This window comes from Idiotropiscis lumnitzeri, chromosome 11 (genome assembly GCF_059441095.1).
Source record: "Idiotropiscis lumnitzeri isolate Australia: NSW breed Sydney's pygmy pipehorse chromosome 11, RoL_Ilum_1.0, whole genome shotgun sequence".
NCBI classification, from domain to species: Eukaryota; Metazoa; Chordata; class Actinopteri; order Syngnathiformes; family Syngnathidae; genus Idiotropiscis; species Idiotropiscis lumnitzeri.
Window position 1 is genome coordinate 20,832,589 of NC_142401.1, and position 24,265 is coordinate 20,856,853.

Genomic DNA, 24,265 nt, shown 5'->3' on the forward strand with positions numbered 1-24,265 from the left:
GATCTTGGATTGCCTTTGTGATTTCGAATTCGGACATTGAGTTGTCGCACATGTCTTTATCGTCCACACTCAGTACCCGGTTTAAGGCGGCTATGGCCTCGGTGGCATGATCTGTCAACGGTTGTCGGAATTTGAAGAGATCAGTATAGAAAAATTCGACCTCTTCTAAAATGTCATCAATGTCCGTGACCATCGCGTGAGATTTGTGAGACCACAATTTAGATATATATGCTTTTCCTTGTTTATTTTTTTCCAGTCCCAAAAAGTACGCTGTTGATCGCTCGCCCTCTACAGCATTTTGAGCTTTGGCCCTCAGGGCTGCCCCTCTACACTTCTTTGCTTCAAGCAGCTCGAGTTTATGTTGCAGCGAGAAAAATAACGGGTCCACAGGCCCACGTGTTATCGCCGCAGATAGAGTTATTTTCAGCAATTGGTCTCACAGTGTTCTCCTCTAATTTTTCCACCCAAGACTTAGCTCTACAATGATTAATTGACAATTTTTTTAAACGTAGTTTGACACTTTCCCACCAGTCTGTGACCCTGTCTACATACTTAGACTCCTCCTTTATCCCATCAAGAAAATAGTTTACTTTTGAAATAAAGCTCTCATCTTCTAGAAGCGAATTATTGAAGACCCAGAGACCACCGGTCCGCCTGCTTTTGTATAGACATAGATCAAACGACAGTAGCGCGTGATCACTCTGTCCAGACCATGTGTACTTGGGATTGTCCAGTCTCTGCGCAAGGGAAGCAGACGCTAAGCACAAATCAATGCGCGATTGTTTAAGCGTGCCCAGTACTATTTGTTTGCGCGAGAAAGCCCTCCCCCTGAGGTTTAGGGTTCTCCAGATTTCTAACATATTGTTGTTGTTGATCAAGTTCAGTAGACAATTTCTGCTGACATCATTTTTGTCGGTGTTGTTGACACTAATATCCAATTTACTCAGGGCGACATTGAAGTCGCCAGTCATGATTGTTCTATTGTTGACAAAAGAAAACGCATGTAAGAAAAAGTCTCGTCTTTTTAGCTCCAGGTTTGGTGCATGGAGGTTGATGAGTCGGAGAGGCAATGAGCCATTAAAGTCTACCACTATAAATCTGCCCCCCGGATCAGCATGCACCAGGTTGGGGTGGCCCAGTGCACAGGTCCTAGACAGGATTGCTACGCCACAAGACCTGGGGGAGCCGAGGGCTACATGTACAGAGCCACGTACCATGCGACGAATCTTGTCAACATGCTCTTGGCTCCACCAGGTCTCTTGCAGACAAAGAACATCCCACTTTGTGTTATGTAAAATGTTGTCAATTTTGAGGTTGCTCCGCAGCCCGCAGGCATTAGCTGACACAAGGAGTACAGTCATTTTAAAGATAGGAGGGGAAGAGGCTTATCACTTAGACTTCTTCGATCTTCCTTTTCTCAAGCCTTCAGATTGCCTCTTTTTGAGTTCCGCTGTGCTGTGTTCCATTTTGTCATCAGACAATTTACAACTGTCATGACACTTGTCGACCGGTAAGGGGGCTTCTGCCATGTGGCATTGCGGCCACATTTGGGGCAATGATAAGCCTTCAGGCTGACCAACATTCCTCCCCACCGCAGATATCTCGCTCTCTCCCGTATCGCCGGTGCACGAGGCATTTAGGGAGGTTGGCAGGGAAAAATTGATACTGCTGATCCTTTCTGGATGTTGTTTCTTCCCCGGCCTAGGGATACAACTTTCCATAGTTGTCCCCCCCCTCTCAGGGGCAGAGATTGGAATCTGCCCAACACTCACCCCCTTCAAAGGTTCGGCCCCGGTCGACATGGGATCAGGGGTAGGGCGATGCGCACCCCCCCCCGCCTCGTTCGTGAGTAGAGCTAGGATTTTGACCTATAACTCCCTCCACTACAGGCACCCTTGTCCCACACAGCACTGTATCAGAGCTCATCTCCCTATTCTCAAACAGGTGAGCTTTTGAAAGGTTTGTTTCTGGCAGGCGAACAACCGGCTTTGCGATAGTGGGACTGTCTTCCATTTCTATCGGTGCGGCCACAGAAATATCCTCGCCACAAACACAAAGGACAGGGTATTGTCTGCACACACCACAACGACGAAGGTGAGTCTCATTACATTCTCTGGCATAATGCCCCTGCTTGCCACATTTCCGGCACAAGAATTCCGGACAATCCCTGTACACATGTTCCGGGGACAGGCAACCTCTACACACTTTGACCTGTCGATCATGGATCACCCTGAAATATTCAGGCCCTGAGGCAGTGATGAAGCGAGCAGAATATGGTAAAGATTTTACAGTGTCAGTAAATCTTACTTTAACAAAGCGGGTCCCGTCAGCTACATCGGTGCCCGGCCACATTTTCCTCCGTACATTGGAGGTCGCCGATACGCCCCAGGACTGAAGTTTATCATATATTTCGGAGTCTTCAATATATGCCGGCAGGTGTAGAAAGGATACGACCATTTCGTCGGTTGTTATCTCCCGACCATGTATCCGCGCCGCGCCCATCCGGAAGCCATCAAGTAGCTTCTTCTTCGCTTGAATAGAGCTAACTGTTATTTCAAATTTGTCAGAGGAAATCCTCCGACAGGCCTTAATCTGCCCACACACTTCCTTAATTCCCCTAATTAACCATAAAGGAGTGATCTCATCACCATTGTCTATGTCCAGAAATACCGTGAGGTCTTTATCAAAAATTATGCTCTCAGTCACAACATTGCTCACCATTCCATCGCTGTTCAAACCTTGTCTCTTGGTCGCCGCCAGCATGCCATCAGGCACTCGATTCAATGACTGCTCCATGGTTTGTCCTAATGAGTCCATTGAACCTGGATCCGGGAGAAAGAAGGGGGGGAATGGGGAGAAGAAACAAAAGAAACCACCCTCCACAGCACGGAGGCTGGGAGGAGGGAAAAAAAAAAGCTAAACAAAAACTCCCAAAAATTCAGAAAAGATTAACCAAGATTTGCCACAAAAAAAGACATAAGCCAGGAGCATAGAGCTCTGACTGTCACCTCTGCACACTCACGCAGAGTGACAATCAGGCACACCTGCAATCACTCAACCAACCACACCTGGGCGTTCTCAGGGTAGTATGGCCGTAAGCGACAATTGCTTTCAAAATTTTGCATTTTATACATGTGGTCTTTATTGTGGCAAATACTTCAATCCAAAAATACGTAACAAGAATCTGAAACTATAACCACAGTCACAAATGTGTAACAACAATCTACAATGCATGATTGAAGTCACAGATATATGACAAATATCAGCAAATGTGTACAATGATTTGTTGGCACATACACATGGTTAAATGCGGACAAAAATCCGTAGATGGGCGACCTGTAAAAACGGGACCTTTTGATTGGCTGTGTTCTTACAGGTGACGTTTGCTACAGTCCTGCCGCGGACGACTCGCAAATGCGTGTGCTGATTTGCAAATGCGTGTCAGGAGACTTGTGTGTGGCTCCGTAGCTACACGTTCGGACCACATGGGGGCACTAATATTATACCAGCCCCGTACCACCAATATATCCACCAATAACATGGGGGGGCGTTCACTGCTATCCACCCATGGTCATGTACAATTTATTTGACATTATTTAAATTAAATTGGAATAAATGGAAGAATAAAGTGGAACTAATAAAATAAGAACCAATGATATAACCAGTGAAGCTAAAAAAAATGAATGAAGCTTCTCCACACCTGCTAATTGCCACATTAACTATACTTCCCTTTATTGCATTCAGTAAACACCATTTTTTTAAAATTGATTCATTACCTTTTTATTTAGTAAAACTCACTGCACCAACCCAACCGGACTGCATCGGGTCATCTGTCTGCTACACCTGTAGACTACGAGAGTCCCCTTTTGGTCTTAATGTGGAGCTCCGGAGCCACACTCAAGTCTCCAGACAAGCATTTGCAAATTGCCACAAGCATTTGCGAGTCGTCCACGGCGAGACTGTAGCAACACCCAAAGGCAGGGGACGCTGAATGTTGGCATTTTGTGCTCTCAGCCTGTCAGGCGAATATGTGGAAATTTATAAAAAAAAGCAGCTCGCATACTTGCTTACATTTGTCAAAGTTTTTTATTTTTTTTTGCGGTGCAAAAGCTTACAGCACCTGGTATTCCCAGGCGGTCTCCCATCCAAGTACTTACCAGGCCCGACCCTGCTTAGCTTCCGAGATCGGACGAGATCGGGCGTTCTCAGGGTAGTATGGCCGTAAGCGACAATTCCGTTCAAAATTTTGCCTTTTATACATGTGGTCTTTATTGTGGCAAATACTTCAATCCAAAAATACGTAACAAGAATCTGAAACTATAACCACAGTCACAAATGTGTAACAACAATCTACAATGCATGATTGAAGTCACAGATATATGACAAATATCAGCAAATGTGTACAATGATTTGTTGGCACATACACATGGTGAAATGCGGACAAAAATCCGTAGATGGGCGACCTGTAAAAACGGGACCTTTTGATTGGCTGTGTTCTTACAGGTGACGTTTGCTACAGTCCTGCCACGGACGACTCGCAAATGCGTGTGCTGATTTGCAAATGCGTGTCAGGAGACTTGTGTGTGGCTCCGTAGCTACACGTTCGGACCACATGGGGGCACTAATATTATACCAGCCCCGTACCACCAATATATACACCAATAACATGGGGGGGCGTTCACTGCTATCCACCCATGGTCATGTACAATTTATTTGACATTATTTAAATTAAATTGGAATAAATGGAAGAATAAAGTGGAACTAATAAAATAAGAACCAATGATATAACCAGTGAAGCTAAAAAAAATGAATGAAGCTTCTCCACACCTGCTAATTGCCACATTAACTATACTTCCCTTTATTGCATTCAGTAAACACCATTTTTTTTAAAATTGATTCATTACCTTTTTATTTAGTAAAACTCACTGCACCAACCCAACCGGACTGCATCGGGTCATCTGTCTGCTACACCTGTAGACTACGAGAGTCCCCTTTTGGTCTTAATGTGGAGCTCCGGAGCCACACTCAAGTCTCCAGACAAGCATTTGCAAATTGCCACAAGCATTTGCGAGTCGTCCACGGCGAGACTGTAGCAACACCCAAAGGCAGGGGACGCTGAATGTTGGCATTTTGTGCTCTCAGCCTGTCAGGCGACTATGTGGAAATTTATAAAAAAAAGCAGCTCGCATACTTGCTTACATTTGTCAAAGTTTTTTATTTTTTTTTGCGGTGCAAAAGCTTACAGCACCTGGTATTCCCAGGCGGTCTCCCATCCAAGTACTAACCAGGCCCGACCCTGCTTAGCTTCCGAGATCGGACGAGATCGGGCGTTCTCAGGGTAGTATGGCCGTAAGCGACAATTCCTTTCAAAATTTTGCCTTTTATACATGTGGTCTTTATTGTGGCAAATACTTCAATCCAAAAATACATAACAAGAATCTGAAACTATAACCACAGTCACAAATGTGTAACAACAATCTACAATGCATGATTGAAGTCACAGATATATGACAAATATCAGCAAATGTGTACAATGATTTGTTGGCACATACACATGGTTAAATGCGGACAAAAATCCGTAGATGGGCGACCTGTAAAAACGGGACCTTTTGATTGGCTGTGTTCTTACAGGTGACGTTTGCTACAGTCCTGCCGTGGACGACTCGCAAATGCGTGTGCTGATTTGCAAATGCGTGTCAGGAGACTTGTGTGTGGCTCCGTAGCTACACGTTCGGACCACATGGGGGCACTAATATTATACCAGCCCCGTACCACCAATATATACACCAATAACATGGGGGGGCGTTCACTGCTATCCACCCATGGTCATGTACAATTTATTTGACATTATTTAAATTAAATTGGAATAAATGGAAGAATAAAGTGGAACTAATAAAATAAGAACCAATGATATAACCAGTGAAGCTAAAAAAAATGAATGAAGCTTCTCCACACCTGCTAATTGCCACATTAACTATACTTCCCTTTATTGCATTCAGTAAACACCATTTTTTAAAAATTGATTCATTACCTCTTTATTTAGTAAAACTCACTGCACCAACCCAACCGGACTGCATCGGGTCATCTGTCTGCTACACCTGTAGACTACGAGAGTCCCCTTTTGGTCTTAATGTGGAGCTCCGGAGCCACACTCAAGTCTCCAGACAAGCATTTGCAAATTGCCACACGCATTTGCGAGTCGTCCACGGCGAGACTGTAGCAACACCCAAAGGCAGGGGACGCTGAATGTTGGCATTTTGTGCTCTCAGCCTGTCAGGCGACTATGTGGAAATTTATAAAAAAAGCAGCTCGCATACTTGCATACATTTGTCAAAGTTTTTTATTTTTTTTTGCGGTGCAAAAGCTTACAGCACCTGGTATTCCCAGGGGGTCTCCCATGCAAGTACTAACCAGGCCCGACCCTGCTTAGCTTCCGAGATCGGACGAGATCGGGCGTTCTCAGGGTAGTATGGCCGTAAGCGACAATTGCTTTCAAAATTTTGCATTTTATACATGTGGTCTTTATTGTGGCAAATACTTCAATCCAAAAATACGTAACAAGAATCTGAAACTATAACCACAGTAACAAATGTGTAACAACAATCTACAATGCATGATTGAAGTCACAGATATATGACAAATATCAGCAAATGTGTACAATGATTTGTTGACACATACACATGGTTAAATGCGGAAAAAAATCCGTAGATGGGCGACCTGTAAAAACGGGACCTTTTGATTGGCTGTGTTCTTACAGGTGACGTTTGCTACAGTCCTGCCGCGGACGACTCGCAAATGCGTGTCAGGAGACTTTTGTGTGGCTCCGTAGCTACACGTTCGGACCACATGGGGGCACTAATATTATACCAGCCCCGTACCACCAATATATACACCAATAACATGGGGGGGCGTTCACTGCTATCCACCCATGGTCATGTACAATTTATTTGACATTATTTAAATTAAATTGGAATAAATGGAAGAATAAAGTGGAACTAATAAAATAAGGACCAATGATATAACCAGTGAAGCTAAAAAAAATGAATGAAGCTTCTCCACACCTGCTAATTGCCACATTAACTATACTTCGCTTTATTGCATTCAGTAAACACCATTTTTTTAAAAATTGATTCATTACCTTTTTATTTAGTAAAACTCACTGCACCAACCCAACCGGACTGCATCGGGTCATCTGTCTGCTACACCTGTAGACTACGAGAGTCCCCTTTTGGTCTTAATGTGGAGCTCCGGAGCCACACTCAAGTCTCCAGACAAGCATTTGCAAATTGCCACAAGCATTTGCGAGTCGTCCACGGCGAGACTGTAGCAACACCCAAAGGCAGGGGACGCTGAATGTTGGCATTTTGTGCTCTCAGCCTGTCAGGCGAATATGTGGAAATTTATAAAAAAAGCAGCTCGCATACTTGCTTACATTTGTCAAAGTTTTTTATTTTTTTTTGCGGTGCAAAAGCTTACAGCACCTGGTATTCCCAGGCGGTCTCCCATCCAAGTACTAACCAGGCCCGACCCTGCTTAGCTTCCGAGATCGGACGAGATCGGGCGTTCTCAGGGTAGTATGGCCGTAAGCGACAATTGCTTTCAAAATTTTGCATTTTATACATGTGGTCTTTATTGTGGCAAATACTTCAATCCAAAAATACGTAACAAGAATCTGAAACTATAACCACAGTAACAAATGTGTAACAACAATCTACAATGCATGATTGAAGTCACAGATATATGACAAATATCAGCAAATGTGTACAATGATTTGTTGGCACATACACATGGTTAAATGCGGACAAAAATCCGTAGATGGGCGACCTGTAAAAACGGGACCTTTTGATTGGCTGTGTTCTTACAGGTGACGTTTGCTACAGTCCTGCCGCGGACGACTCGCAAATGCGTGTGCTGATTTGCAAATGCGTGTCAGGAGACTTGTGTGTGGCTCCGTAGCTACACGTTCGGACCACATGGGGGCACTAATATTATACCAGCCCCGTACCACCAATATATACACCAATAACATGGGGGGGCGTTCACTGCTATCCACCCATGGTCATGTACAATTTATTTGACATTATTTAAATTAAATTGGAATAAATGGAAGAATAATGTGGAACTAATAAAATAAGAACCAATGATTATAAGCAGTGAAGCTAAAAAAAATGAATGAAGCTTCTCCACACCTGCTAATTGCCACATTAACTATACTTCCCTTTATTGCATTCAGTAAAAACCATTTTTTTAAAATTGATTCATTACCTTTTTATTTAGTAAAACTCACTGCACCAACCCAACCGGATCGGGTCATCTGTCTGCTACACCTGTAGACTACGAGAGTCCCCTTTTGGTCTTAATGTGGAGTTCCGGAGCCACACTCAAGTCTCCAGACAAGCATTTGCGAGTCGTCCACGGCGAGACTGTAGCAACACCCAAAGGCAGGGGACGCTGAATGTTGGCATTTTGTGCTCTCAGCCTGTCAGGCGAATATGTGGAAATTTATAAAAAAAGCAGCTCGCATACTTGCTTACATTTGTCAAAGTTTTTTATTTTTTTTTGCGGTGCAAAAGCTTACAGCACCTGGTATTCCCAGGCGGTCTCCCATCCAAGTACTAACCAGGCCCGACCCTGCTTAGCTTCCGAGATCGGACGAGATCGGGCGTTCTTTTTTTTTATTTTTTTTTTATTTATTGTAATAAAAACATCTGTACAAATAGAGGTTTGACTCAAGATCCAAACATTCGTGAACAAACATCAGTAGGGATGTCCAACGATCGACAGTCGTAACCAAGGATGCATTTTAAAAATGAAAGTCCAGACTGTTGTCAGCAGAGAAAGTTACTAGTCCGTTGTTTACTGCCAAGTCGTCTTGAAAACGTTGGGGTCGATGTTCCTGAAGATGGGTGAGATGGGAGATGACCAACGATTTGAAGATGGACCAGTGATCGCCTTTCCTTTTTTCATGCAGGTGGATGTTTCTTGTGATGACAATGGAATGACATGCTATGGCCAAGAGCAGCTTGAGGGCTTTGACATTTAGGCCTTTCCATGGTGAAGGGATGATACCGAACAGGAGAAGCCAGGAATTCTGGTCACCGCCACCACCGACTACCGGCGAGGGGAGTTTCACCCCCAGCCTCCTGGCAATGAGATCTTCTAGTCTGGATCTGAAATGTTGCACGACTCGGCATTGGAGAATGAGATGGTGAAAATCCTCCGGTTCCTCTCCGCACACTGGACATGTCCTGTCATAGGCACTTGGTAGAAAAGCATGCAGCGTTGTACATGGAAAGATTATCCTGTGTCTTATTTTAAAATCAGTGTTACTTACCTTGGGTGGAGTACACCAGTTAAACATGTCAGCCCAGATGGACGAGGGAGCCAGGGTGGGGTATGCCTGATGCCACGCGTTTTCTGCTGTTGGCTTTTTAAGTATTTTGGTTAGCAACACATGATAGAGTAGTTTTGTTGTGCACTCTGCCAGTCTAGTCGGTCGAGCCCCAAAGGTCAGCACATAATTTAAATCTGACTCAGTGGTGGTGTCTTCACTCTGTGACATCCGCCCCAGAAGGTGCCCCCAGTGGCAATGCACGGAGTCTCTGATTTTTCCCACTGAGCGCAACACAGTGGCCCTTCGAAAGGGAACTTTGTGGAAGCGAAACAAGGTGCGAATGCGTTCAATGTTAAAATTCCCTTTCTGGTCTAATAAATCACCCATTGTTCTGATGTGTGCACTTTCTAAAACCCCACTTAACATCCTTTCCCCACTCCCTGGCTCACCGCCCAGGAGATCGGGATTGAACCTAAGTGGAATGTTCTGCAGTTGATGGAGTGACATTGGCTCTGTCCTAACCCATGGCCGCAATGCCCACCACGCCTCTAAGATTTCTTTTTCGAAGGGGTCCAGAGGGGGGAACATCGTGCGAGGCAACATCTGGCAAAGATTGAAGACGCCGTAGCGGCCTAGACCCTCTAAAATTGGCAGAAGAAAATCCTTCCAGGGAGCTGAGAAGGCAGGATTTAAAAACTTTCTGAGCAGCTTCAAGCGTAGTGCAGCCTTTTTTGTGCCAATGTCTGTCAAATTTAAGCCACCTGCTTGGACATCACCGATCAAGGTATAGTGCCCAATGAAACCTCTTTCCCTCTTCCACATGAAATAATTAAAAGTTAAATTTAATCTATTTAAAACATTCGTGGACATGTGAGTGACAGTCAGTGAGTGAATTAATTTTGAAATACACAGGTTATTGATGACCAATATTTTCCCTTTCAGAGTTAAATTCCTGAATTTCCACATATCTAAAGTGGATTTTACTTGTGGTAAAACTGTTTCCCATTGCTGATCATCACAACGAGAAGTGTTCTCCCCAATCCAAACACCAAGGATTTTTTGGCTGAGTGTGGCCTCTTTAAAACCCCAGGTCTTTGGCACAGCGCTGGTGGTACCAAAAACGGCCATGGTGGACTTATCAAAATTGACTTTTGCACCCGAGGCTTGGCAGAAAATGTTGAGCTCGTTGAGAGCTACACTTAGACTCTCCACGTCTCTGACAAACAGGTTTGTATCGTCCGCATACTGTAGAATCTTAACTTCGCGTCCACTTGGTGTCCAAATGCCTTTTATGCTGTTATTTTGTTTGAGGAGGGCCGCAAGTGGTTCTACAACAAGGCTAAAGAGTAGTGAGGACAGGGGGCACCCCTGTCTCACTGACCTTCCCAATTTAACAGGTCCTGTCAGTAGTCCGTTCACTTTGATTTTACTGGCTGCGTTTGCATACAGACGTTTTATCCAATTGGTAAAGGAAGACCCTAATCCAAATTTGTCAAGCACCTTCCATAAAAAAGAGTTCTCCACCATATCAAAGGCTTTTTCGAAATCGAGGCTGACATGAATTCCGCACGAGGCAGCCATGTGTTTAGTTAAATACTTTATACTTAAAATAGTGTCTGAAATATCCCTTGTCGGAATGCTATATGAGTGCGTTTCGGAGATGATGGTACCTATTACTTTTTTGAGACGAGCTGCTAAAACTTTGGCTAAGATTTTATAGTCAGTGTTCAAAAGACTAATCGGTCTATAGTTGCTCAATTGTTCAGACGCACCTTTCTTGTGTATTAACGTAACGGTACCTTCGCAAAATGATGAAGGGACCAGATCTTTTTTTTCCATGTGATGAAACAAATTGAGCAAGATAGGTGACAGCTTTTTCATAAAAGCCTTAAAGAACTCAGCCGTTAGACCATCGCAACCTGGGCTTTTTTTATTATTTAGATCTTGGATTGCCTTTGTGATTTCGAATTCGGACATTGAGTTGTCGCACATGTCTTTATCGTCCACACTCAGTACCCGGTTTAAGGCGGCTATGGCCTCGGTGGCATGATCTGTCAACGGTTGTCGGAATTTGAAGAGATCAGTATAGAAAAATTCGACCTCTTCTAAAATGTCATCAATGTCCGTGACCATCGCGTGAGATTTGTGAGACCACAATTTAGATATATATGCTTTTCCTTGTTTATTTTTTTCCAGTCCCAAAAAGTACGCTGTTGATCGCTCGCCCTCTACAGCATTTTGAGCTTTGGCCCTCAGGGCTGCCCCTCTACACTTCTTTGCTTCAAGCAGCTCGAGTTTATGTTGCAGCGAGAAAAATAACGGGTCCACAGGCCCACGTGTTATCGCCGCAGATAGAGTTATTTTCAGCAATTGGTCTCACAGTGTTCTCCTCTAATTTTTCCACCCAAGACTTAGCTCTACAATGATTAATTGACAATTTTTTTAAACGTAGTTTGACACTTTCCCACCAGTCTGTGACCCTGTCTACATACTTAGACTCCTCCTTTATCCCATCAAGAAAATAGTTTACTTTTGAAATAAAGCTCTCATCTTCTAGAAGCGAATTATTGAAGACCCAGAGACCACCGGTCCGCCTGCTTTTGTATAGACATAGATCAAACGACAGTAGCGCGTGATCACTCTGTCCAGACCATGTGTACTTGGGATTGTCCAGTCTCTGCGCAAGGGAAGCAGACGCTAAGCACAAATCAATGCGCGATTGTTTAAGCGTGCCCAGTACTATTTGTTTGCGCGAGAAAGCCCTCCCCCTGAGGTTTAGGGTTCTCCAGATTTCTAACATATTGTTGTTGTTGATCAAGTTCAGTAGACAATTTCTGCTGACATCATTTTTGTCGGTGTTGTTGACACTAATATCCAATTTACTCAGGGCGACATTGAAGTCGCCAGTCATGATTGTTCTATTGTTGACAAAAGAAAACGCATGTAAGAAAAAGTCTCGTCTTTTTAGCTCCAGGTTTGGTGCATGGAGGTTGATGAGTCGGAGAGGCAATGAGCCATTAAAGTCTACCACTATAAATCTGCCCCCCGGATCAGCATGCACCAGGTTGGGGTGGCCCAGTGCACAGGTCCTAGACAGGATTGCTACGCCACAAGACCTGGGGGAGCCGAGGGCTACATGTACAGAGCCACGTACCATGCGACGAATCTTGTCAACATGCTCTTGGCTCCACCAGGTCTCTTGCAGACAAAGAACATCCCACTTTGTGTTATGTAAAATGTTGTCAATTTTGAGGTTGCTCCGCAGCCCGCAGGCATTAGCTGACACAAGGAGTACAGTCATTTTAAAGATAGGAGGGGAAGAGGCTTATCACTTAGACTTCTTCGATCTTCCTTTTCTCAAGCCTTCAGATTGCCTCTTTTTGAGTTCCGCTGTGCTGTGTTCCATTTTGTCATCAGACAATTTACAACTGTCATGACACTTGTCGACCGGTAAGGGGGCTTCTGCCATGTGGCATTGCGGCCACATTTGGGGCAATGATAAGCCTTCAGGCTGACCAACATTCCTCCCCACCGCAGATATCTCGCTCTCTCCCGTATCGCCGGTGCACGAGGCATTTAGGGAGGTCGGCAGGGAAAAATTGATACTGCTGATCCTTTCTGGATGTTGTTTCTTCCCCGGCCTAGGGATACAACTTTCCATAGTTGTCCCCCCCCTCTCAGGGGCAGAGATTGGAATCTGCCCAACACTCACCCCCTTCAAAGGTTCGGCCCCGGTCGACATGGGATCAGGGGTAGGGCGATGCGCACCCCCCCCCTCCTCGTTCGTGAGTAGAGCTAGGATTTTGACCTATAACTCCCTCCACTACAGGCACCCTTGTCCCACACAGCACTGTATCAGAGCTCATCTCCCTATTCTCAAACAGGTGAGCTTTTGAAAGGTTTGTTTCTGGCAGGCGAACAACCGGCTTTGCGATAGTGGGACTGTCTTCCATTTCTATCGGTGCGGCCACAGAAATATCCTCGCCACAAACACAAAGGACAGGGTATTGTCTGCACACACCACAACGACGAAGGTGAGTCTCATTACATTCTCTGGCATAATGCCCCTGCTTGCCACATTTCCGGCACAAGAATTCCGGACAATCCCTGTACACATGTTCCGGGGACAGGCAACCTCTACACACTTTGACCTGTCGATCATGGATCACCCTGAAATATTCAGGCCCTGAGGCAGTGATGAAGCGAGCAGAATATGGTAAAGATTTTACAGTGTCAGTAAATCTTACTTTAACAAAGCGGGTCCCGTCAGCTACATCGGTGCCCGGCCACATTTTCCTCCGTACATTGGAGGTCGCCGATACGCCCCAGGACTGAAGTTTATCATATATTTCGGAGTCTTCAATATATGCCGGCAGGTGTAGAAAGGATACGACCATTTCGTCGGTTGTTATCTCCCGACCATGTATCCGCGCCGCGCCCATCCGGAAGCCATCAAGTAGCTTCTTCTTCGCTTGAATAGAGCTAACTGTTATTTCAAATTTGTCAGAGGAAATCCTCCGACAGGCCTTAATCTGCCCACACACTTCCTTAATTCCCCTAATTAACCATAAAGGAGTGATCTCATCACCATTGTCTATGTCCAGAAATACCGTGAGGTCTTTATCAAAAATTATGCTCTCAGTCACAACATTGCTCACCATTCCATCGCTGTTCAAACCTTGTCTCTTGGTCGCCGCCAGCATGCCATCAGGCACTCGATTCAATGACTGCTCCATGGTTTGTCCTAATGAGTCCATTGAACCTGGATCCGGGAGAAAGAAGGGGGGGAATGGGGAGAAGAAACAAAAGAAACCACCCTCCACAGCACGGAGGCTGGGAGGAGGGAAAAAAAAAAGCTAAACAAAAACTCCCAAAAATTCAGAAAAGATTAACCAAGATTTGCCACAAAAAAAGACATAAGCCAGGAGCATAGAGCTCTGACTGTCACCTCTGCACACTCACGCAGAGTGACAATCAGGCACACCTGCAATCACTCAACCAACCACACCTGGGCGTTCTCAGGGTAGTATGGCCGTAAGCGACAATTGCTTTCAAAATTTTGCATTTTATACATGTGGTCTTTATTGTGGCAAATACTTCAATCCAAAAATACGTAACAAGAATCTGAAACTATAACCACAGTCACAAATGTGTAACAACAATCTACAATGCATGATTGAAGTCACAGATATATGACAAATATCAGCAAATGTGTACAATGATTTGTTGGCACATACACATGGTTAAATGCGGACAAAAATCCGTAGATGGGCGACCTGTAAAAACGGGACCTTTTGATTGGCTGTGTTCTTACAGGTGACGTTTGCTACAGTCCTGCCGCGGACGACTCGCAAATGCGTGTGCTGATTTGCAAATGCGTGTCAGGAGACTTGTGTGTGGCTCCGTAGCTACACGTTCGGACCACATGGGGGCACTAATATTATACCAGCCCCGTACCACCAATATATCCACCAATAACATGGGGGGGCGTTCACTGCTATCCACCCATGGTCATGTACAATTTATTTGACATTATTTAAATTAAATTGGAATAAATGGAAGAATAAAGTGGAACTAATAAAATAAGAACCAATGATATAACCAGTGAAGCTAAAAAAAAATGAATGAAGCTTCTCCACACCTGCTAATTGCCACATTAACTATACTTCCCTTTATTGCATTCAGTAAACACCATTTTTTTAAAATTGATTCATTACCTTTTTATTTAGTAAAACTCACTGCACCAACCCAACCGGACTGCATCGGGTCATCTGTCTGCTACACCTGTAGACTACGAGAGTCCCCTTTTGGTCTTAATGTGGAGCTCCGGAGCCACACTCAAGTCTCCAGACAAGCATTTGCAAATTGCCACAAGCATTTGCGAGTCGTCCACGGCGAGACTGTAGCAACACCCAAAGGCAGGGGACGCTGAATGTTGGCATTTTGTGCTCTCAGCCTGTCAGGCGAATATGTGGAAATTTATAAAAAAAAGCAGCTCGCATACTTGCTTACATTTGTCAAAGTTTTTTATTTTTTTTTGCGGTGCAAAAGCTTACAGCACCTGGTATTCCCAGGCGGTCTCCCATCCAAGTACTTACCAGGCCCGACCCTGCTTAGCTTCCGAGATCGGACGAGATCGGGCGTTCTCAGGGTAGTATGGCCGTAAGCGACAATTCCGTTCAAAATTTTGCCTTTTATACATGTGGTCTTTATTGTGGCAAATACTTCAATCCAAAAATACGTAACAAGAATCTGAAACTATAACCACAGTCACAAATGTGTAACAACAATCTACAATGCATGATTGAAGTCACAGATATATGACAAATATCAGCAAATGTGTACAATGATTTGTTGGCACATACACATGGTGAAATGCGGACAAAAATCCGTAGATGGGCGACCTGTAAAAACGGGACCTTTTGATTGGCTGTGTTCTTACAGGTGACGTTTGCTACAGTCCTGCCACGGACGACTCGCAAATGCGTGTGCTGATTTGCAAATGCGTGTCAGGAGACTTGTGTGTGGCTCCGTAGCTACACGTTCGGACCACATGGGGGCACTAATATTATACCAGCCCCGTACCACCAATATATACACCAATAACATGGGGGGGCGTTCACTGCTATCCACCCATGGTCATGTACAATTTATTTGACATTATTTAAATTAAATTGGAATAAATGGAAGAATAAAGTGGAACTAATAAAATAAGAACCAATGATATAACCAGTGAAGCTAAAAAAAATGAATGAAGCTTCTCCACACCTGCTAATTGCCACATTAACTATACTTCCCTTTATTGCATTCAGTAAACACCATTTTTTTAAAAATTGATTCATTACCTTTTTATTTAGTAAAACTCACTGCACCAACCCAACCGGACTGCATCGGGTCATCTGTCTGCTACACCTGTAGACTACGAGAGTCCCCTTTTGGTCTTAATGTGGAGCTCCGGAGCCACACTCAAGTCTCCAGACAAGCATTTGCAAATTGCCACAAGCATTTGCGAGTCGTCCACGGCGAGACTGTAGCAACACCCAAAGGCAGGGGACGCTGAATGTTGGCATTTTGTGCTCTCAGCCTGTCAGGCGACTATGTGGAAATTTATAAAAAAAAGCAGCTCGCATACTTGCTTACATTTGTCAAAGTTTTTTATTTTTTTTTGCGGTGCAAAAGCTTACAGCACCTGGTATTCCCAGGCGGTCTCCCATCCAAGTACTAACCAGGCCCGACCCTGCTTAGCTTCCGAGATCGGACGAGATCGGGCGTTCTCAGGGTAGTATGGCCGTAAGCGACAATTCCTTTCAAAATTTTGCCTTTTATACATGTGGTCTTTATTGTGGCAAATACTTCAATCCAAAAATACATAACAAGAATCTGAAACTATAACCACAGTCACAAATGTGTAACAACAATCTACAATGCATGATTGAAGTCACAGATATATGACAAATATCAGCAAATGTGTACAATGATTTGTTGGCACATACACATGGTTAAATGCGGACAAAAATCCGTAGATGGGCGACCTGTAAAAACGGGACCTTTTGATTGGCTGTGTTCTTACAGGTGACGTTTGCTACAGTCCTGCCGTGGACGACTCGCAAATGCGTGTGCTGATTTGCAAATGCGTGTCAGGAGACTTGTGTGTGGCTCCGTAGCTACACGTTCGGACCACATGGGGGCACTAATATTATACCAGCCCCGTACCACCAATATATACACCAATAACATGGGGGGGCGTTCACTGCTATCCACCCATGGTCATGTACAATTTATTTGACATTATTTAAATTAAATTGGAATAAATGGAAGAATAAAGTGGAACTAATAAAATAAGAACCAATGATATAACCAGTGAAGCTAAAAAAAATGAATGAAGCTTCTCCACACCTGCTAATTGCCACATTAACTATACTTCCCTTTATTGCATTCAGTAAACACCATTTTTTAAAAATTGATTCATTACCTCTTTATTTAGTAAAACTCACTGCACCAACCCAACCGGACTGCATCGGGTCATCTGTCTGCTACACCTGTAGACTACGAGAGTCCCCTTTTGGTCTTAATGTGGAGCTCCGGAGCCACACTCAAGTCTCCAGACAAGCATTTGCAAATTGCCACACGCATTTGCGAGTCGTCCACGGCGAGACTGTAGCAACACCCAAAGGCAGGGGACGCTGAATGTTGGCATTTTGTGCTCTCAGCCTGTCAGGCGACTATGTGGAAATTTATAAAAAAAGCAGCTCGCATACTTGCATACATTTGTCAAAGTTTTTTATTTTTTTTTGCGGTGCAAAAGCTTACAGCACCTGGTATTCCCAGGGGGTCTCCCATGCAAGTACTAACCAGGCCCGACCCTGCTTAGCTTCCGAGATCGGACGAGATCGGGCGTTCTCAGGGTAGTATGGCCGTAAGCGACAATTGCTTTCAAAATTTTGCATTTTATACATGTGGTCTTTATTGTGGCAAATACTTCAATCCAAAAATACGTAACAAGAATCTGAAACTATAACCACAGTAACAAATGTGTAACAACAATCTACAATGCATGATTGAAGTCACAGATATATGACAAATATCAGCAAATGTGTACAATGATTTGTTGACACATACACATGGTTAAATGCGGAAAAAAATCCGTAGATGGGCGACCTGTAAAAACGGGACCTTTTGATTGGCTGTGTTCTTATAGGTGACGTTTGCTACAGTCCTGCCGCGGACGACTCGCAAATGCGTGTCAGGAGACTTTTGTGTGGCTCCGTAGCTACACGTTCGGACCACATGGGGGCACTAATATTATACCAGCCCCGTACCACCAATATATACACCAATAACATGGGGGGGCGTTCACTGCTATCCACCCATGGTCATGTACAATTTATTTGACATTATTTAAATTAAATTGGAATAAATGGAAGAATAAAGTGGAACTAATAAAATAAGGACCAATGATATAACCAGTGAAGCTAAAAAAAATGAATGAAGCTTCTCCACACCTGCTAATTGCCACATTAACTATACTTCGCTTTATTGCATTCAGTAAACACCATTTTTTTAAAAATTGATTCATTACCTTTTTATTTAGTAAAACTCACTGCACCAACCCAACCGGACTGCATCGGGTCATCTGTCTGCTACACCTGTAGACTACGAGAGTCCCCTTTTGGTCTTAATGTGGAGCTCCGGAGCCACACTCAAGTCTCCAGACAAGCATTTGCAAATTGCCACAAGCATTTGCGAGTCGTCCACGGCGAGACTGTAGCAACACCCAAAGGCAGGGGACGCTGAATGTTGGCATTTTGTGCTCTCAGCCTGTCAGGCGAATATGTGGAAATTTATAAAAAAAGCAGCTCGCATACTTGCTTACATTTGTCAAAGTTTTTTATTTTTTTTTGCGGTGCAAAAGCTTACAGCACCTGGTATTCCCAGGCGGTCTCCCATCCAAGTACTAACCAGGCCCGACCCTGCTTAGCTTCCGAGATCGGACGAGATCGGGCGTTCTCAGGGTAGTATGGCCGTAAGCGACAATTGCTTTCAAAATTTTGCATTTTATACATGTGGTCTTTATTGTGGCAAATACTTCAATCCAAAAATACGTAACAAGAATCTGAAACTATAACCACAGTAACAAATGTGTAACAACAATCTACAATGCATGATTGAAGTCACAGATATATGACAAATATCAGCAAATGTGTACAATGATTTGTTGGCACATACACATGGTTAAATGCGGACAAAAATCCGTAGATGGGCGACCTGTAAAAACGGGACCTTTTGATTGGCTGTGTTCTTACAGGTGACGTTTGCTACAGTCCTGCCGCGGACGACTCGCAAATGCGTGTGCTGATTTGCAAATGCGTGTCAGGAGACTTGTGTGTGGCTCCGTAGCTACACGTTCGGACCACATGGGGGCACTAATATTATACCAGCCCCGTACCACCAATATATACACCAATAACATGGGGGGGCGTTCACTGCTATCCACCCATGGTCATGTACAATTTATTTGACATTATTTAAATTAAATTGGAATAAATGGAAGAATAATGTGGAACTAATAAAATAAGAACCAATGATTATAAGCAGTGAAGCTAAAAAAAATGAATGAAGCTTCTCCACACCTGCTAATTGCCACATTAACTATACTTCCCTTTATTGCATTCAGTAAAAACCATTTTTTTAAAATTGATTCATTACCTTTTTATTTAGTAAAACTCACTGCACCAACCCAACCGGATCGGGTCATCTGTCTGCTACACCTGTAGACTACGAGAGTCCCCTTTTGGTCTTAATGTGGAGTTCCGGAGCCACACTCAAGTCTCCAGACAAGCATTTGCGAGTCGTCCACGGCGAGACTGTAGCAACACCCAAAGGCAGGGGACGCTGAATGTTGGCATTTTGTGCTCTCAGCCTGTCAGGCGAATATGTGGAAATTTATAAAAAAAGCAGCTCGCATACTTGCTTACATTTGTCAAAGTTTTTTATTTTTTTTTGCGGTGCAAAAGCTTACAGCACCTGGTATTCCCAGGCGGTCTCCCATCCAAGTACTAACCAGGCCCGACCCTGCTTAGCTTCCGAGATCGGACGAGATCGGGCGTTCTTTTTTTTTATTTATTGTAATAAAAACATCTGTACAAATAGAGGTTTGACTCAAGATCCAAACATTCGTGAACAAACATCAGTAGGGATGTCCAACGATCGACAGTCGTAACCAAGGATGCATTTTAAAAATGAAAGTCCAGACTGTTGTCAGCAGAGAAAGTTACTAGTCCGTTGTTTACTGCCAAGTCGTCTTGAAAACGTTGGGGTCGATGTTCCTGAAGATGGGTGAGATGGGAGATGACCAACGATTTGAAGATGGACCAGTGATCGCCTTTCCTTTTTTCATGCAGGTGGATGTTTCTTGTGATGACAATGGAATGACGTGCTATGGCCAAGAGCAGCTTGAGGGCTTTGACATTTAGGCCTTTCCATGGTGAAGGGATGATACCGAACAGGAGAAGCCAGGAATTCTGGTCACCGCCACCACCGACTACCGGCGAGGGGAGTTTCACCCCCAGCCTCCTGGCAATGAGATCTTCTAGTCTGGATCTGAAATGTTGCACGACTCGGCATTGGAGAATGAGATGGTGAAAATCCTCCGGTTCCTCTCCGCACACTGGACATGTCCTGTCATAGGCACTTGGTAGAAAAGCATGCAGCGTTGTACATGGAAAGATTATCCTGTGTCTTATTTTAAAATCAGTGTTACTTACCTTGGGTGGAGTACACCAGTTAAACATGTCAGCCCAGATGGACGAGGGAGCCAGGGTGGGGTATGCCTGATGCCACGCGTTTTCTGCTGTTGGCTTTTTAAGTATTTTGGTTAGCAACACATGATAGAGTAGTTTTGTTGTGCACTCTGCCAGTCTAGTCGGTCGAGCCCCAAAGGTCAGCACATAATTTAAATCTGACTCAGTGGTGGTGTCTTCACTCTGTGACATCCGCCCCAGAAGGTGCCCCCAGTGGCAATGCACGGAGTCTCTGATTTTTCCCACTGAGCGCAACACAGTGGCCCTTCGAAAGGGAACTTTGTGGAAGCGAAACAAGGTGCGAATGCGTTCAATGTTAAAATTCCCTTTCTGGTCTAATAAATCACCCATTGTTCTGATGTGTGCACTTTCTAAAACCCCACTTAACATCCTTTCCCCACTCCCTGGCTCACCGCCCAGGAGATCGGGATTGAACCTAAGTGGAATGTTCTGCAGTTGATGGAGTGACATTGGCTCTGTCCTAACCCATGGCCGCAATGCCCACCACGCCTCTAAGATTTCTTTTTCGAAGGGGTCCAGAGGGGGGAACATCGTGCGAGGCAAGATCTGGCAAAGATTGAAGACGCCGTAGCGGCCTAGACCCTCTAAAATTGGCAGAAGAAAATCCTTCCAGGGAGCTGAGAAGGCAGGATTTAAAAACTTTCTGAGCAGCTTCAAGCGTAGTGCAGCCTTTTTTGTGCCAATGTCTGTCAAATTTAAGCCACCTGCTTGGACATCACCGATCAAGGTATAGTGCCCAATGAAACCTCTTTCCCTCTTCCACATGAAATAATTAAAAGTTAAATTTAATCTATTTAAAACATTCGCGGACATGTGAGTGACAGTCAGTGAGTGAATTAATTTTGAAATACACAGGTTATTGATGACCAATATTTTCCCTTTCAGAGTTAAATTCCTGAATTTCCACATATCTAAAGTGGATTTTACTTGTGGTAAAACTGTTTCCCATTGCTGATCATCACAACGAGAAGTGTTCTCCCCAATCCAAACACCAAGGATTTTTTGGCTGAGTGTGGCCTCTTTAAAACCCCAGGTCTTTGGCAGAGCGCTGGTGGTACCAAAAACGGCCATGGTGGACTTATCAAAATTGACTTTTGCACCCGAGGCTTGGCAGAAAATGTTGAGCTCGTTGAGAGCTACACTTAGACTCTCCACGTCTCTGACAAACAGGTTTGTATCGTCCGCATACTGTAGAATCTTAACTTCGCGTCCACTTGGTGTCCAAATGCCTTTTATGCTGTTATTTTGTTTGAGGAGGGCCGCAAGTGGTTCTACAACAAGGCTAAAGAGTAGTGAGGACAGGGGGCACCCCTGTCTCACTGACCTTCCCAATTTAACAGGTCCTGTCAGTAGTCCGTTCACTTTGATTTTACTGGCTGCGTTTGCATACAGACGTTTTATCCAATTGGTAAAGGAAGACCCTAATCCAAATTTGTCAAGCACCTTCCATAAAAAAGAGTTCTCCACCATATCAAAGGCTTTTTCGAAATCGAGGCTGACATGAATTCCGCACGAGGCAGCCATGTGTTTAGTTAAATACTTTATACTTAAAATAGTGTCTGAAATATCCCTTGTCGGAATGCTATATGAGTGCGTTTCGGAGATGATGGTACCTATTACTTTTTTGAGACGAGCTGCTAAAACTTTGGCTAAGATTTTATAGTCAGTGTTCAAAAGACTAATCGGTCTATAGTTGCTCAATTGTTCAGACGCACCTTTCTTGTGTATTAACGTAACGGTACCTTCGCAAAATGATGAAGGGACCAGATCTTTTTTTTCCATGTGATGAAACAAATTGAGCAAGATAGGTGACAGCTTTTTCATAAAAGCCTTAAAGAACTCAGCCGTTAGACCATCGCAACCTGGGCTTTTTTTATTATTTAGATCTTGGATTGCCTTTGTGATTTCGAATTCGGACATTGAGTTGTCGCACATGTCTTTATCGTCCACACTCAGTACCCGGTTTAAGGCGGCTATGGCCTCGGTGGCATGATCTGTCAACGGTTGTCGGAATTTGAAGAGATCAGTATAGAAAAATTCGACCTCTTCTAAAATGTCATCAATGTCCGTGACCATCGCGTGAGATTTGTGAGACCACAATTTAGATATATATGCTTTTCCTTGTTTATTTTTTTCCAGTCCCAAAAAGTACGCTGTTGATCGCTCGCCCTCTACAGCATTTTGAGCTTTGGCCCTCAGGGCTGCCCCTCTACACTTCTTTGCTTCAAGCAGCTCGAGTTTATGTTGCAGCGAGAAAAATAACGGGTCCACAGGCCCACGTGTTATCGCCGCAGATAGAGTTATTTTCAGCAATTGGTCTCACAGTGTTCTCCTCTAATTTTTCCACCCAAGACTTAGCTCTACAATGATTAATTGACATTTTTTTTAAACGTAGTTTGACACTTTCCCACCAGTCTGTGACCCTGTCTACATACTTAGACTCCTCCTTTATCCCATCAAGAAAATAGTTTACTTTTGAAATAAAGCTCTCATCTTCTAGAAGCGAATTATTGAAGACCCAGAGACCACCGGTCCGCCTGCTTTTGTATAGACATAGATCAAACGACAGTAGCGCGTGATCACTCTGTCCAGACCATGTGTACTTGGGATTGTCCAGTCTCTGCGCAAGGGAAGCAGACGCTAAGCACAAATCAATGCGCGATTGTTTAAGCGTGCCCAGTACTATTTGTTTGCGCGAGAAAGCCCTCCCCCTGAGGTTTAGGGTTCTCCAGATTTCTAACATATTGTTGTTGTTGATCAAGTTCAGTAGACAATTTCTGCTGACATCATTTTTGTCGGTGTTGTTGACACTAATATCCAATTTACTCAGGGCGACATTGAAGTCGCCAGTCATGATTGTTCTATTGTTGACAAAAGAAAACGCATGTAAGAAAAAGTCTCGTCTTTTTAGCTCCAGGTTTGGTGCATGGAGGTTGATGAGTCGGAGAGGCAATGAGCCATTAAAGTCTACCACTATAAATCTGCCCCCCGGATCAGCATGCACCAGGTTGGGGTGGCCCAGTGCACAGGTCCTAGACAGGATTGCTACGCCACAAGACCTGGGGGAGCCGAGGGCTACATGTACAGAGCCACGTACCATGCGACGAATCTTGTCAACATGCTCTTGGCTCCACCAGGTCTCTTGCAGACAAAGAACATCCCACTTTGTGTTATGTAAAATGTTGTCAATTTTGAGGTTGCTCCGCAGCCCGCAGGCATTAGCTGACACAAGGAGTACAGTCATTTTAAAGATAGGAGGGGAAGAGGCTTATCACTTAGACTTCTTCGATCTTCCTTTTCTCAAGCCTTCAGATTGCCTCTTTTTGAGTTCCGCTGTGCTGTGTTCCATTTTGTCATCAGACAATTTACAACTGTCATGACACTTGTCGACCGGTAAGGGGGCTTCTGCCATGTGGCATTGCGGCCACATTTGGGGCAATGATAAGCCTTCAGGCTGACCAACATTCCTCCCCACCGCAGATATCTCGCTCTCTCCCGTATCGCCGGTGCACGAGGCATTTAGGGAGGTCGGCAGGGAAAAATTGATACTGCTGATCCTTTCTGGATGTTGTTTCTTCCCCGGCCTAGGGATACAACTTTCCATAGTTGT

General features: G+C 44.2%; 8 non-coding genes across 8 annotated transcripts; all 8 read right to left on the reverse strand.

Annotated features, from left to right (window-relative positions):
• Positions 1-4,108: 4,108 nt before the first annotated feature.
• Positions 4,109-4,227, reverse strand: LOC148328173 (5S ribosomal RNA). The gene has a single exon (XR_015845978.1). It is a non-coding gene; the product is annotated as a 5S ribosomal RNA (ribosomal RNA).
• Positions 4,228-5,236: 1,009 nt separating this feature from the next.
• LOC148328174 (5S ribosomal RNA) lies at positions 5,237-5,355 on the reverse strand. Its single transcript, XR_015845929.1, has one exon. It is a non-coding gene; the product is annotated as a 5S ribosomal RNA (ribosomal RNA).
• Positions 5,356-6,362: 1,007 nt separating this feature from the next.
• On the reverse strand, positions 6,363-6,481 carry LOC148328175 (5S ribosomal RNA). Its single transcript, XR_015845993.1, has one exon. It is a non-coding gene; the product is annotated as a 5S ribosomal RNA (ribosomal RNA).
• Positions 6,482-7,469: 988 nt separating this feature from the next.
• On the reverse strand, positions 7,470-7,588 carry LOC148328176 (5S ribosomal RNA). The gene has a single exon (XR_015845940.1). It is a non-coding gene; the product is annotated as a 5S ribosomal RNA (ribosomal RNA).
• Positions 7,589-15,383: 7,795 nt separating this feature from the next.
• On the reverse strand, positions 15,384-15,502 carry LOC148328177 (5S ribosomal RNA). The gene has a single exon (XR_015845979.1). It is a non-coding gene; the product is annotated as a 5S ribosomal RNA (ribosomal RNA).
• A 1,009-nt stretch (positions 15,503-16,511) lies between these two features.
• On the reverse strand, positions 16,512-16,630 carry LOC148328178 (5S ribosomal RNA). The gene has a single exon (XR_015845951.1). It is a non-coding gene; the product is annotated as a 5S ribosomal RNA (ribosomal RNA).
• A 1,007-nt stretch (positions 16,631-17,637) lies between these two features.
• LOC148328179 (5S ribosomal RNA) lies at positions 17,638-17,756 on the reverse strand. Its single transcript, XR_015845994.1, has one exon. It is a non-coding gene; the product is annotated as a 5S ribosomal RNA (ribosomal RNA).
• Positions 17,757-18,744: 988 nt separating this feature from the next.
• On the reverse strand, positions 18,745-18,863 carry LOC148328180 (5S ribosomal RNA). The gene has a single exon (XR_015845962.1). It is a non-coding gene; the product is annotated as a 5S ribosomal RNA (ribosomal RNA).
• Positions 18,864-24,265: the final 5,402 nt, after the last annotated feature.